Here is a 14338-nt window from a genome sequence, read left to right as displayed (position 1 = left end):
GAGGCAGCAGTCATGGACTTGTGGGCCCTGGAGGATGGGATGATTCTGAGACATTGAATCCCTACACTGATCTCAGTAGAAATCTCAGGTAGGGCTTCAACATTCGTGGACAAAGGACTCTGTGGGCCTGAGAGCAATAGCCTTGGTGCATGTCCCAGCTCCATCAATCCCAACTGGGGCTTTGAACAAGTTACTTATTTTTTTAACTAATGTTATTTTAATTGACAAATCATAATTGTACCCATCTATGTGATGTTTTGATATGTGTATGCAATGTGGGATGATTAGATCAAACTAATGAACACGTCCATCCCCTAATTTACTGACAATTTTCATGATGCAACATTTGAAATGTACCCACTTAGTTATTTTGAAAGATACATTATTATTGACTATAGTCACGCTGCTGTGCTATAGATTTCAAAACATATAATCCAGCAACCCAACTTCTGGATATAGACCAAAAAAAAATCAAAATCAATATGTCGAAGGGATCCCTAGATTTCTATGTTCACTGCAGCTCTATTCACAGTACCCAAGATATAGAATCAACTTGAGTGTCCATCAGTGGATGAAAGGATACAGAAAATGTACTATATACACACAACGGAATACTATTAACCCTTAAAAAATAAAGAAATCCTGTCATTTTCAACAACATAGATGAACTTGAAAGACATTGTGTTAAGTGAAATAAGCCAGGCACAGAAAGACAAATACTGCGTGATTTTATTATATGTGGAATCTAAAGAAGTTGAACTCACAGAAATAGAGAGTAGGACAGTGGTTATCAGGGGCTGGGGTGAAGGAAAGGGAGGGGATAGGAGACACTGGTCAAAGGGTACAAAGTTTCCAAAGGAAGAATAAGTTTTGAACAAGCTAAACTCCTCTGAAAGCTCAGTTCCTCATCTGTAGAGCAGGGATACATCATTAACCTTCTAAGGATGTTGCTGTGAGAGTAAGAGATGATGTTCAGCACAACACCTAACGCACAGTCAGGTCTCCTTAAGCTTGAAACTGCATCGCCATGACCTCTACATCACAGGACAGAAAGGCTCACAGCCAGTGTCTCAGTTCCCAATGAAAAGTGGATCCCAGACCAGGCTGAACAGCAAGATCCCTAGGGGACACCCCACCCTACTGAGTCAGAATCACCAGAGGTAGAGCCCGGGTATGTATGTATGTATGTATGTATGTATGTGTGTGTGTGTGTGTGTGTGTAGGTATAAGAGACAGGGTCTTGCTCTGCAGTCCAGGCTGGAGTGCAATGTCACAATCATAGTTCATTGCAGCCTCAAATTACTCCTGGCCTCAATCCACCCTCCCATCTCAGCCTTCAGAGTAGCTGAGACTACAGGCGCATGCCACCAAGCCCGGATACTTTTTTTTTTCTTCTTCCTTTTGGAGAGAGTCTCACTCTGTTGCCCAGGCTGGAGTGCAATGGTGCAATCTTGGCTCACTGCAACCTCTGTCTCCCGGGTTCAAGTGATTCTCGTGCCTCAGCCTCCTGAGTAGCTAGGATTACAGGCATGTACCACCACACCAAGCTAATTTTGCTCTTTCATTGTTGTTTCTTGTTTGTTTTTCACAAATAGGACTTCTTATTTGCTACTGTTTTAAGTCTGAACTTTAAACAGATTCTTGGACTGGTGGTTCATATCCATCAGCTCATTCAACTTTAGCATGTGTCTCGTCCCTAGTGTGTTTTCCAGAACTACTACCTTCACCACGAAGCTCCATGCCTTTCAAACCCAGGGTTCTCCAGCATTTTTACTTTTCTAATGAAGACATCATGGAGAGGATAGATTGGCAAGCCTCTTCTACATCTTTTCCAATGTTGTCTGGAATCAATTTATTGACCACTTCTTTCAAGTCATTTGTCTGCACCTCTCAGGTCATGATTTCCATCATCTTCTTCTGGATTTGGCAGACTGTTGGTGCTGAGAATAAGAGGTCTTCAGTATCTGATTGTTGTGTTTTTTGGTAAAACCAACACAAAACAGATGAAAGAAGTAACCATCGGTAGTCTTGACATCAACATGAGTTTCAATCATTGTTGAACATTTTTCAACCATGGAACATATTTTGTCACAGGTAAGACCCACGCCATAGAAGACAGTCAGGCAGTTTTTGCCCTGAACATCTTCAGTAATCAGCTTGAATTTTCTAAATGCAACTTTATCATTCTGCAAATCAGCCAGACTCACTTCAAACACAAGACCCTTGAGACCATCAGATGCAATTTGGGTTCCTTGGGTCCTGGTGACCAAGTCTTTCCAATATTTCTTATATTGAACATAGCAGGTACTTTCACATCATACTGATCTTTCTTAGAAAATGGATCAACTGTTTTCTCCTTAACTCCCTTTTTGCCACCTTTCATAAGGCACTTGTTCTTAACAACCGCCATGGTGCTGCTCAGAGTACCAAAAGGCTAAATTTTATATTTTTGGTAGAGATGGTGTTTCACCATGTTGGCCAAGCTGGTCTTGAACTCCTGATGTCAGGTGATCTGCCCGCCTCAGCCTCCCAAAGTGCTGGGATTACAGGTGTGAGCCACTGCACCCAGCTGATATCTATTTTTTCTTTTTTTGTAGAGACAGGGTCTTGCCATATTGCCAAGGCTGGCCTGGAACTCCTGGCCTCAAGCAATCCTCCCACCACAGCCTCCCAAAGGACTGGGATTTCAGATGTGAGCCACCATGCCCAGCCTGGAATCCATTTTTAAAGCCAATCAAGTGTTAAATAAAATTGCAACTTGGGCTGTTTTTTCTTTGCATTTTTTACATTTCAATGGTTTTTAATATATTCACAGATATACACAAACACTACCAGTCAATTTTAGAACATTTCATGACCTCAAAAAGAAACCTCATACCCTTTAGCTAACACGCCCTATCCTCCCATGCCCCTATCAGCCCTAAGCAACCAGTAATCGACTTCCTATTTCTATAGATTTCCATCTGAATGAAATCATGTAGAATGTGATCTTTCATCTGTTTTGAAGGTTCATCCACGCTGTAGCGTATGTAATTTCCTCCTTTTTGTGATCAAATAATATTCCACCATGTGGGTAGACAACAATCGGTGTATCTCTTCATCTGGTGATGGGCATTTGGATAAATTCCCTCTTTGGGTTATTAGCAGTGATGTTACTGTAATTATTTATGTACAAATTTTTGTGTGGACCTGTGCTTTCATTTTTGAATATGAAAATATGGCACATCTCCAAGGAAGACACATAAGTGGCCAATAAGCACATGAAAAGATGCTCAATGAAATTCATCATCAGGGAAACAGAAATCAAAACCACAATGCGATACGACGTCATACCCATAAGCATGGCTAGAATAAAAGATAGAGAAAATTGGCCTGGTGCGATGGCGAATGCCTGTAATCTCAGCACTTTGGGAGACCGAGGCAGGTGGATACCTGAGGCCAGGAGTTTGAGACCAGCCGGGCCAACATGGTGAAAGCCTGTCTCTCCTAAAAAAATACGAAAATTAGCCAGGCATGGTGGCAGGTGCCTATAATCCCAGGTACTCGGGAGGCTGAGGCAGAAGAGTAACTTGAATCTGGGAGACAGAGGTTGCAGTGAGCTGAGATTGTGCCACTGCACTCCAGCCTGAGCGACAGAGCAAGACTTTGTCTCAAAAAAAAAAAAATACAGAAAATAACAAGTGTTGGTGAGGGTACAGAAACTAGAACCTTCATACACTGCTGGTAGGAATTAAAATATTGTAGCCACTGTGAGAAACACTTCAACAACTTCCCAAACAATTCTACATAGATTTACCAAATGACCCAGCAATTGTACTCCTAGGTATAGGCCCAACTTGGGCTCTTTTAATCTATGAAAAATGAACTGTGGGTACTTGGCAAGAACAAAGAGGGAGAGAGAGAGAAATGATGCTGTGAGGGCACATTGATTGGTCTCTAGTACACAGGGCTCCTACTGCAAATGATCTCTAAATGACTTCATCAGTTGCTCATAAAAAAAATCACCCTCTGCTCCAATCGTGGAGGAAGAAATATGGATTGGACCTCGTGAGCCACGGTAAGACTGACTGCTAAACTCTATGAATGATGAGGGGATTTGCACGTATAATCTTGACTGTACTAGATTTTTTATTTTATCCACTGTCTTTGAAAACCTAACTCTTGACTAAGAACTGACTTTCCTGTACTTGTTATTGACTCTAAGTAAATTTCCAATTCCACATAGTCCAAAGATGATATGCTGAAAAATCTCTCAAAGGAAAAATGCTAAGAATACAGGCACAGTTATATGGCAAATTTTGCAGAATTAACACAAATTGTGCTTGTAGGTAAGAAGCACAAAACATTTTCATGCGTAAAGAAAAGAGTGTTCTTCCTTCTAGTAGAGGCTGCAGGATGAAGCCCATCAAGGTGCTTGCCCAGCCAGACCTTGGGCTCTTACCAAATTCGTGTTAGAGTCAACTCTGATGGAGTCTGTATCCCAGTCATCTTTTTTTTGACGTGGAATCTCGCTCTGTCTCCCACGCTGGAATGCAGCGGTGTGATCTCAGCTCACTGCAACACCTGCCTTTTGGGTTCAAGCAATTCTCCTGCCTCAGCTTCCCAAGTAGCTGGGACTACATGTGCATGCCACCATGCCTGGCTAAGTTTTGTATTTTTAGTAGAGACGTTTCATCATGTTGGCCAGGCTGTGCTCAAACTCCTGCCCTCAAGTGATCCGCCTGCCTTGGCCCCCCAAAGTGCTGGGATTACAGGCATGAGCCACCATGCCCGACCTCAGTCATCTTTTTATCCTCCACACCTGGCAAGTTCTAGACACACTGTGGTTCCATACAAGTTTGTTGAATAAACAGGAGACGGATAGAAAGTGGGAACTCTGGAAGTAGAGAAGATTCCAGAAATTGTGCATATTTCCCAGAGACTGTGGCCCAATTCCTCAGTCCTGCCAGGGTTTCTCTATCTCAACTCAAACCTTACCTGTGGGCCCAGGCGCAGTGGCTCACACCTGAAATCCCAACACTTTAGGAAACTGAGGTGGGCAGATCACTTGAGGCCAGGAGTTTGAGACCAGCCTGGCCAACATGGTGAAACCCTGTCTCTACTAAAAATACAAAAATTAGCCAGACATGTTGGTATGCACCTGTAGTCCCAGCTACTCGGGGGGCTGAGGCACAAGCATTGCTTGAACCCAGGAGGCGGAGGTTGCAGTGAGTCACAATTATGCCACTGTACTCTAGCCTGGGCAATAAAGCAAGACTGTCTCAAAAGAAAAAAAAAACCCTTATGTGTGGGCCTTGTTACAGAATTAATGTGTATATGGACAATATGTACATGCGCGTAGGTTAAGAGCATGAGTAATCCACAAGATTTTAGCAAGTTCTACTTAGAAAGCTCAATGCTTTGGGCTTCCACTTGCTTTGCTGCCTCTGTCCTCAGAAGGAGGCTTCATCCTTCCATGTAACCAGCAAATCCTTTATGCAGATATGTACACAACACACCCCTCTCCTTGGCTATGACACCTTGAAAGGGTCCTCTTGGTGGCCCCTGGTGCTCATTTCAGAGTAGTTCAAATTAAGGTGATCAGCTTTCATGCCAATCACTCTGCACATCACCCCTATTATGACCAATTTTTCTAAATGTTTTATTGAATTATTACTTAAAGAAATGTGCACATAGAAGAGGTCAACACAGTACTTTTCTTACAAACTGAACATACTGGCCAGGCGCAGTGGCTCATGCCTGTCATCCCAGCACTTTGGGAGGCTGAGGTGAGCAGATTGCTTGAGCCCAGGAGCTCAAGACCAGCCTGGGCAACATAGTGAGACCCCCCTCTCTACAAAAAATAAACAAATACAAAAATTAGGCAACAGTGATGACACATGTCTGTAGTTCCAGCTACTCAGGAGGGCTGAGGTGGGAGGACTGCTGGAGCCCAGGAGGCAGAGGCTGCAGTGAGCCATGACGGTACCACTGTGCTCCAGCCTGGGTGACAGAGCAAGATCCTGCCTCAAAACAACAAAAACAACAACAACAACTGAACATCTCCATATTACCGACACCCAATTCAAGAAACAAAATATTACAGCCCCTTCCAGGATATTCTTGGGGTCTCTTCCATCTCTACTAACCCCTGGCTACAAACAGCCTCCACCTATTTCACCTGACATTGTACTTCATGAAAGCAGCAGTTCTCAGATGGGGGCTATTCTGCCCCCTGGGGACATTAGGAATATCTGGAGACACTGGGGGTTGTCTCTACTTGGGGGGAGTTGTGTTACTGCATCCAGCGAGTCCAGGGATCCAGAGATGCCGCTCAACATCCTAAACTGCACAGGGAACTCCCACACATACAACAGAGAAATTGCTGAGCCGAAATGTCAGCAGCGTCACAGCTGACACCCTGACATACACAGAATCACACAGTATCTGCTCTTTTGTGCTCAGAATCTCTTTCATTCTAATCATTTCATAGGAAACAGAAATGCCATTTGGAGGCAGGTAGAGTAGAAAACAAAGAAGATCCAGAATTTTTTTTTAATCAGCCTGGTGCCTTTAGAGCTAGGATTTAGTTTCCATTCTTTCTGTCTCGTTTTCAAGTGATTTTTCTTCAAATGGCATCTGCTGGACTCAAGACCCGGAGATCCCCACAAAGCTGAGATTCACATGGGAATTTTGTACACACCAACACAGGTATACACTGCCATTTACATGCAGACATCCACCCACAGATACACACATCCGGAGACCAAGACAGAAAGCAAACTCCACCATAAAAGCACGGTTCCCCGAACAGGAGAAATGCACCATTCACTCCAGGGAGGTACCTATTGGTTTAATTCAGCCTCTGATAGTCAGGCCGTTGCCAAGCCCAGCTCTGAAAATCTTCCCCTCTAGGAAAGAGAGATAGATTTTTTCTTTACTCAAGAATATAGATCTAAAAAAACAAACACTTCTGCATCTCAAAGCAGGCTCTACCGCCTGAGCTACACATATTGATCAGCATTTTATTGTCAATTTTCTTTTATCTGAACTGGAGAAAAATATAACCTAATTATGTTCTTACTGACAGTTTGGAATCAGTTACACTAAATCCAATTCTCTGGGTTCTCATGATTAATATGTTTAATTTGGGGGACAACAAAGCAAAAGCATTGGTCGTGTTTCAATATAATTAGTAAAGGATATGTCTAAGGGGTTCAAGTATCACTGTAGGAAGAAGCTCATTCTGCAGTAAAAGGGGGATTCTGCCACTAGGATTGAGTTAGGGTGGTTCATGCCTGCACAGTTTCATCAATGTCTCTCCAAGGGTCCATGGAATGTGGAATGGGAAAGACTGAAATATTACAAGTCTTGGCTAAGCTTTTATAAGGCATGTTAGGAGCTGATAAAATAACCTGGTCTTTATAGACATCCCACACTGTTAGATCTCTAAGCTACAGATTCTCAGATTTTTCTATTTTATAAACCAGTAAAAATATTTTTTTTAATTTGAGAACCAACATAAGGTTGCAATTTTTTTTTCTTTTTGGAAAGAAGGAACGTATTTAAACTCCCAGTTTCACACACACACACACACACATGCACACACACATACACATAGAAATTCCACCATGATTGGTCAGAATAGGTGAGGTTTTGCTGCAATAACAAACAACTCCTAAATCTTGGTAACTTCAAACATCAGAAGTTGTTTTTCTCACTCATGCTACATCTGCAGGGAGGTGTGGGGTGCTCTGTTTCCCATCAAACTTGCCCTAAGACTAAGGCTAATGAGGGTTGCATTACCTCGAGTATCACCAAGCAGGGAACAGAGGGAGAAGAATTCTAGAGAGCCCTGAACGAAGAATTAAATGCCCCAGGCTAGAAGTCTCACACTGCACCTCTGCCCCCAGCCTCTTGGCCAGTACTAGCCACATCCCCTCCCCCACCACAGGGCAATGCATGAAGACAGGAGAATTGGATACATTACAAATTTCTACCCCATGGCATTTCATAAAAGAGAAAAAAATGCAAATACAAAAATGTTTTAATAGAATAGAATATATACATTTTTAGAATAAAGAACAATCCTCCAAAAAGGACAGCTCGTGGTGTTTCACCAATGGGCACATTTCTGTGACATTTTCTCTGTTTTTCCATTTTACCCTTGATCTATGAACATTTTATACAGATGGTCCAAAGAACACCATTTGGGGACCATTGCTCTAATCAGGTGATGAAAACGGCCCCAAGAACAGAGCACAGTCTCTTCAGCAAAGACCCAGCAGGGCCAGGGTGACCATGTTCTCACCATCAATGTGCAGACATCCACCTGCAGCATCCTCACATCCCAACATCAAACAGTGGCTCTTTATAGCTTGATTCTAATGCCCTTTGATCTTCATAATCACTGTAAAACTCTCTGGCCCCAAGATCTAACATCGCCACTCTAGCTACATCCTGCAACTTTTCACCTCTCCTACCTCCTCATCCCTCTACACTTCTCTTCACAACCTCATGTTTCCTTCTTGCTTTACCTTCCTGCTCAGCCTGGACCTTACAGTCACCTTCTTCTTGAAATGTGCTCCTGAACTCGTTCTTCCCTGCCTTCAACCACATCCACCTGGAAAATCTCCATACCCCATTGATGACTTGCCTCGCAACTGCCCAAGGGCTGCTGAATGATACTGGAAAGAATCACAACATGGATCTGGTAGTTCCACTAAATAATCTCACCATCCAACTCTAGGGTAGACTTCACTTGTGCTCAGCAATATTTTTAAGCATCACAAATAAATTCCAAACCATATTTGCTAGAACAATTAACTTTAAACCTCTTCCATATCTCAAAGCCCCCCAAACCCATCCCTAGGGATTTCAGAGCCCAGAGGTGAGTTTTCTCAACTCACTTCTATCTCACCCCTAGATCACTGTACCTTGACCCTCTTCCTCTGCCTTTCCCATCTTATAAGGCGTAGCATCCTTCTCCTTTCCCAAGCTACCTCCTCCACTTGTGCCTCATTTGAGATCTGCCTTTATCACCCATTCCCTTGGAACTCCCATGACTCACCACCTTCACTTGTCATTTCACTCATAAATATTTTGCACCATGTATGTGCCAGGCGTTTAACATATAATCATGCTTAAGTCTCCACATGCTAACAAGAAAAACCTTGATTATCCCTGCTATGCCCTCAAGTCATTACCCTCCCCGCTCCTTTCCTGTGTTCCCAAACTTTGCTGATCTTCATCAATCCCTCTGATGCAGATGGCTCCGAAGTTTGCATCCTATTAGGTTGGTGCAAAAGTAATTTCGGATTTTGTCATTGAAAGTAATGGCAAAAACAGCAATTATTTTTGTAACAGCCTAGTATCTTTTTTCCTTCTACCAAACTTTGTCCCTGAGCCATCTCATCACCTATAACTACCTCCTCCATTCAGTTAATTCCCAGGTCTGTATTATTCTATGGAAAGTCCATTCCCCAACTTTCTCGGCTAGAATAACAGAAGCCCAATTAGAATTCATGCTACCAATTTACCACCACCACCACCACCACCACCACCGTCGCCCTGCCATTGTTAGCAAAACCATCTCTTGAGTGGAGCTCAAAGATTTGTAATCTCCCACTCCCCAGAAAGATAATTTCAGACTCAGCCTAGAAGTAAAGATCCTCCAGATATGGCCTCAACTACCCTCCAACCCATGTCCCCAGTGCATCCCGTTGATTCTCCCTTCAGTGGAGTTAAAATGGAGTGAGTGTTTTTCTTTCACATACTCCTGGTGTTCTTCCACACATACAATTTTCACCTCTTGAATATTTTCAAGGATTCTCCATGCTACACAAAGTGAAATCCAAACTCCCCATCAGGACCCCAGTCTTCCCAAACCCTCTTTGCATTTTTCTGCCTGCATGCTTTTCCTTGGGTCATCCTCTTCTCTAATATAACCTTGTGTATTATTCTAGGTTCTCCAGAGAAAGAGCAGAGAGATAGAGGTAGAGCTATACACATAGAGAGAGACAGATTGATTTGTTGTAAGGGATGGCTCACATGGTTATGGAGGCTAAGGAGTCCTAGAGTCTGCAGCCAGCAAGCTGGGGACCCAGGACAGCCAATGATATAGTTCCAACTTGAGTCCAAATCTAAACTCAGGAGAAGGTTCATGTCCCAGCTCAAATATAATCAGGTAAAAAGAGCAAATTCTCTGTGACTCTACCATTTTGTTTTGTTCAGGTCTTCAGTGGATTGGATGAGGCTCACCCACATTGGGGAGGACAATCTGCTTTATTCAGTCTACCAATTAAATGTTATCCTCATCCAGAATACCTCAGAGACACACCCAGAATAATGTGTAGCCAAATATCTGGGCACCCCACAACCCAGTCAAATTGATACGTAACACTAACCATCATGTCTTGCTTCTACTCTCTCCCCATTACTGCATGGCCAAATCCTTCCCTTATTTCAAGGCTTAGTTCAAATGTTACCTCTTAACTAAGCCTTCCCTGCTAACCCCAAATATTAGTAGAACTGGTTTCTCCCTTCTCTGATGTCTCAAAATACGTCGTGTGTTTCTCTTTTACTGTATTTATTACAAAGTCCCTTATAAATCAAGACAGTGATTCCCAGACAAATTATCAAAAGAGTATAAAAGAAGTCTTCTTTGAGTGTGAAATATCTCATGGAATATAGCACATGGCCTCTTCATGAAGAAACTACTGGGAGAGAAGAAGACAAGCTGGAAGAGACCAGGGAAAGGGGGTTAGTACAAAGCACAATGAGACTGGGCTCATACAGTGGCTCACACCTGTAATCCCAGCACTTTGGGAGGCCAAGGCCGGCGGATCACGAGGTCAGGAGATTGAGACCATCCTGGCTAACACGGTGAAACCCCGTCCCTACAAAAAATACAAAAAAGTTAGCCAGGCATAGTGGCGGGCACCTGTAGTCCCAGCTACTCGGGAGGCTGAGGAAGGAGAATGGTGTGAACCCGTGAGGCAGAGCTTGCAGTGAGCCGAGATCGCACCACTGCACTCAAGCCTGGGTGACAGAGCAAGACTCCATCTCAAAAAAAAAAAAGAAAGAAAGAAAGAAAGAAAGAAAGCACAATGAAATGTCAGTGGATGGGTGCCTATAATTTCTAATGGAAACAGAGTATAATCCAAGAATTTTATAGCCAGCTAAATTATTGCCCAATCAAAATAGGCAAAAGACATGATCACATGTTGAAGAACTTAAAGAATACAGTATTTCTGAGGTCTTTTAAAAAAAAAGTCTTCATAATAAAATTTAGTCAGCCAAGAAATTAAAAAATAAGCAACTGGTGAATTGAATGACCATGACAAAAGGCTAATTATGAGAGGTGAATCCATTCAAAAATAGGACTATGATTGCAGAACAGAAAGAGAAGGCGGTCAACCTTAACAACATAAAACAACCTAGAAATAACTAGTTTCCAGCGGTAGAGGGAGGGACTGTAGGAAGGAGAAGTGCTAATGCCCTTTATTAAGTCAATTAATCAGGTCTAAAATTGAAACGTGGTTTTAAATACATAACTTCTTGTTTATTTTCCTCCCTAACTACCTGAGGATCAACCACCATGATTAATGACACAGTAATTATCTGGACCAGGAAGTTCATGACCAATCGACCACTCCAGAGGAAACAAATGGTCACCAATGTCCTTCACCCCGGAAAGGCAACAAAATGTACAAGACCACAATTGATGTCATCTTCATATTAATAGTTGGACTCAGAACCCATGTTGGTGGTGGTTAAACAATGGGCTTTGGCATGCTATCTGGTTCTTTGAATTATGCAAACAAAAATGAACTCAAACATAGACTTGCAAGACACAGCTGGCATGAGAAGAAGATGACCTCATGAAAACAGCAAAAGGAATGCAAGGGCAGAATGACGTCCAGAGACTGCAAAGGCCAATGTCAGTGCTGGCAAAAAGCAAAAGGAGTAAAGATTTTGCAATGATTTATTTGCAGTGACTGTACAGATTTTTCATGAGATGATCAATCAACTGTAAAGACTTTTACATATATATAAAACATCTTAATATTTTTCATCATCTTTGATTTCTTAGATGTTCTAGAAACTGATTTTTAGTGAGGAAAAACTACATTTATCTGAGTTGACCAGTTCCTTCAGTTTCACTTCCATTTCTTTTTCTTCTGATAAATTTACACAGCATTCAATTTGCTACTTCTTGTTTTTAAAATCTCATTTTGTGTGATCAGAAGTGTCTGTTCATGTCTCTAGCCATCTTTGTGCATAGCAAGGAATGCTGTTCACTTAATATTAGGAGGTTTATTTCTTGGGGTCGTGAGATTTTTGGTGATTTCTCTCCCTTTTTGTACTTTTCGGTATTCATTAATTTTTTTGAGACAATGTCACCAATGTCCTTCATATTAATATTTGGACTCAGAACCCATTTTGGTGGTGGTTAAACAATTGTCACCCACATTGCAGTGCAGTGGTACGATCTCAGCTGACCAAACCTCCGCCTCCCAGGCTTAAGCGATTCTCCTGCCTCAGCTTCCCCTGTAGCTGGGATTACAGGCACGCACCACTACCGCCTGGCTAATTTTTATATTTTTAGTAGAGGTGGGGTTTCACCTTGTTGGCCAGGCTGTTCTTGAACTCCTGACCTCAAATGATCCACCCGCCTTGGCCTCCCAAAGTGCTAGGATTACAGGCATGAGCCACCGTGCCCAGCCTTTTCTGTATTAAATTTTTAAAAAAGCAATATTTAAAATAATCATCATTCTTTTTGAATCTACTTTGTATTACAGGTATCCAAATACTCACCTATTCTCTCTTACGTGATGACAAACTTGTTGAAATGTCATTTCATTTTGTGGCTCCAGCCCCAGGGATTCTGACTCTGATTCTAAAGGGTCTGCATGCAGAGTGAGCAAGCCGCCTGGATGATTCTCTTGCGGGTGTTTTAAGGGCAGGAGTTTGAGACACCCTGATGCAAAAGAACGAACCCTCAAGGAATTTGGCTGTACATGTATTTTCCTTCCTAGCACAGGAAACGACAGAAAGATTATCCAATCGGTACCACTCATAGCACCTGATTATATGTGTATGAGGAATTCAGAAATGGTTTGATCAAGGCTGAAGACCTAAAAAGAGGCTCTTCTCTTGGACACCAAGTCCCCATCTCATGCGTGGTTGAGTTAGTAGAAACTGAGGATGATGCTTCTTCCTCTAGCATTGGTATCCCATGGATTTGTTCAGTAGATAAAGTACCTCCATCCCCCAATATCCCCAAGCTCTATCCCAGTTTCCTCACATACACTTTTTTTTTTTTTTTGAGACAGAGTCACGCTCTGTCACCCAGGCTGGAGTGCAGTGCAGTGGTGCAAACTCAGCTCACTGCAACCTCCACCTCCCAGGTTCAAGCGATTCTCCTGCCTCAGCCTCCTGAGTAGCTGCGACTATAGGCACCCGCCACCACGCCTGGCTAATTTTTGTATTTTTAATAGAGACAGGGTTTCACCATGTTGGTCAGGATGGTCTTGATCTCTTGACCTCATGATCCACCTACTTTGGCTTCCCAAAGTGCTGGGATTACAGGTGTGAGCCACCACGCCTAGCCTGAGACTTTCAAGTAAAGCCACAACGGACCACAGAGCTTAGACATCAGAGCTAACATGGAATCCCTGTCATTAAATCTTGAGATCTTATTATGTTTGCTCAAAGAAAAAAATAATCACAATTGACATTATGAGGAGAAGACATCTGAATGTAAACTTGATCTTAGAGGATATTAAGGAATTGCTGGTAATTTGATTAGGTATGACAATGATCATATAAAAAATGCCCTCATGTTTTTAGAGGGAAAGTAAATTACGTAGGGGTGAATATCATGATGCAATTACAAAACTACTGTAAACTATTTTTTAAATACTTCAGAAAAACAAATGGAGTAAATATTACAAACTTTAATAGTTTTTAAACCTATGTGATCGGTATATGATAGCTCATTAAAGTAGTCTCTCTACTTTTATGTATATTGAAAATTTTTCATAATAATAATAAAAAAAAAACCTTGGCCAGGCACAGCAGCTCATGCCTATAATCCCAGCACTTTGGAAGGCCGAGGTGGATGGAGGACTGCTTGAGCCCAGGAGTTTGAGACCAGCCTAGGCAACATGGTGAATCCTCATCTCTACAAAAAATAGACAAATTAGTCAGGCATGGTGGTGTGCACCTGCAGTCCCAGCTACTCAGGAGGCTGAGGTGGGAGGATCACCTGAGCCCAGAAGGTCAAGGCTGCAGTGAGCCAAGGTCATGCCACTGCACTCCAGCCTGGGCGACAGACCCTGTCTCAAACAAACAA

At 42.5% G+C, this 14338-nt stretch overlaps 2 pseudogenes; one reads left to right on the top strand and one right to left on the bottom strand.

Annotated features, from left to right (window-relative positions):
- Positions 1 to 1572: 1572 nt before the first annotated feature.
- On the bottom strand, positions 1573 to 2662 carry LOC107976228 (small ribosomal subunit protein eS1-like; annotated as a pseudogene).
- Positions 2663 to 11253: 8591 nt separating this feature from the next.
- Positions 11254 to 12301, top strand: LOC112204169 (small ribosomal subunit protein eS24-like; annotated as a pseudogene).
- The last annotated feature ends 2037 nt before the right edge of the window (positions 12302 to 14338 follow it).

Source organism: Pan troglodytes, chromosome 3, assembly GCF_028858775.2.
Source record: "Pan troglodytes isolate AG18354 chromosome 3, NHGRI_mPanTro3-v2.0_pri, whole genome shotgun sequence".
Taxonomy (NCBI): Eukaryota; Metazoa; Chordata; class Mammalia; order Primates; family Hominidae; genus Pan; species Pan troglodytes.
Note: the sequence above shows the minus strand (reverse complement) of the source record. Positions and strands in the feature narration are given on the sequence as shown.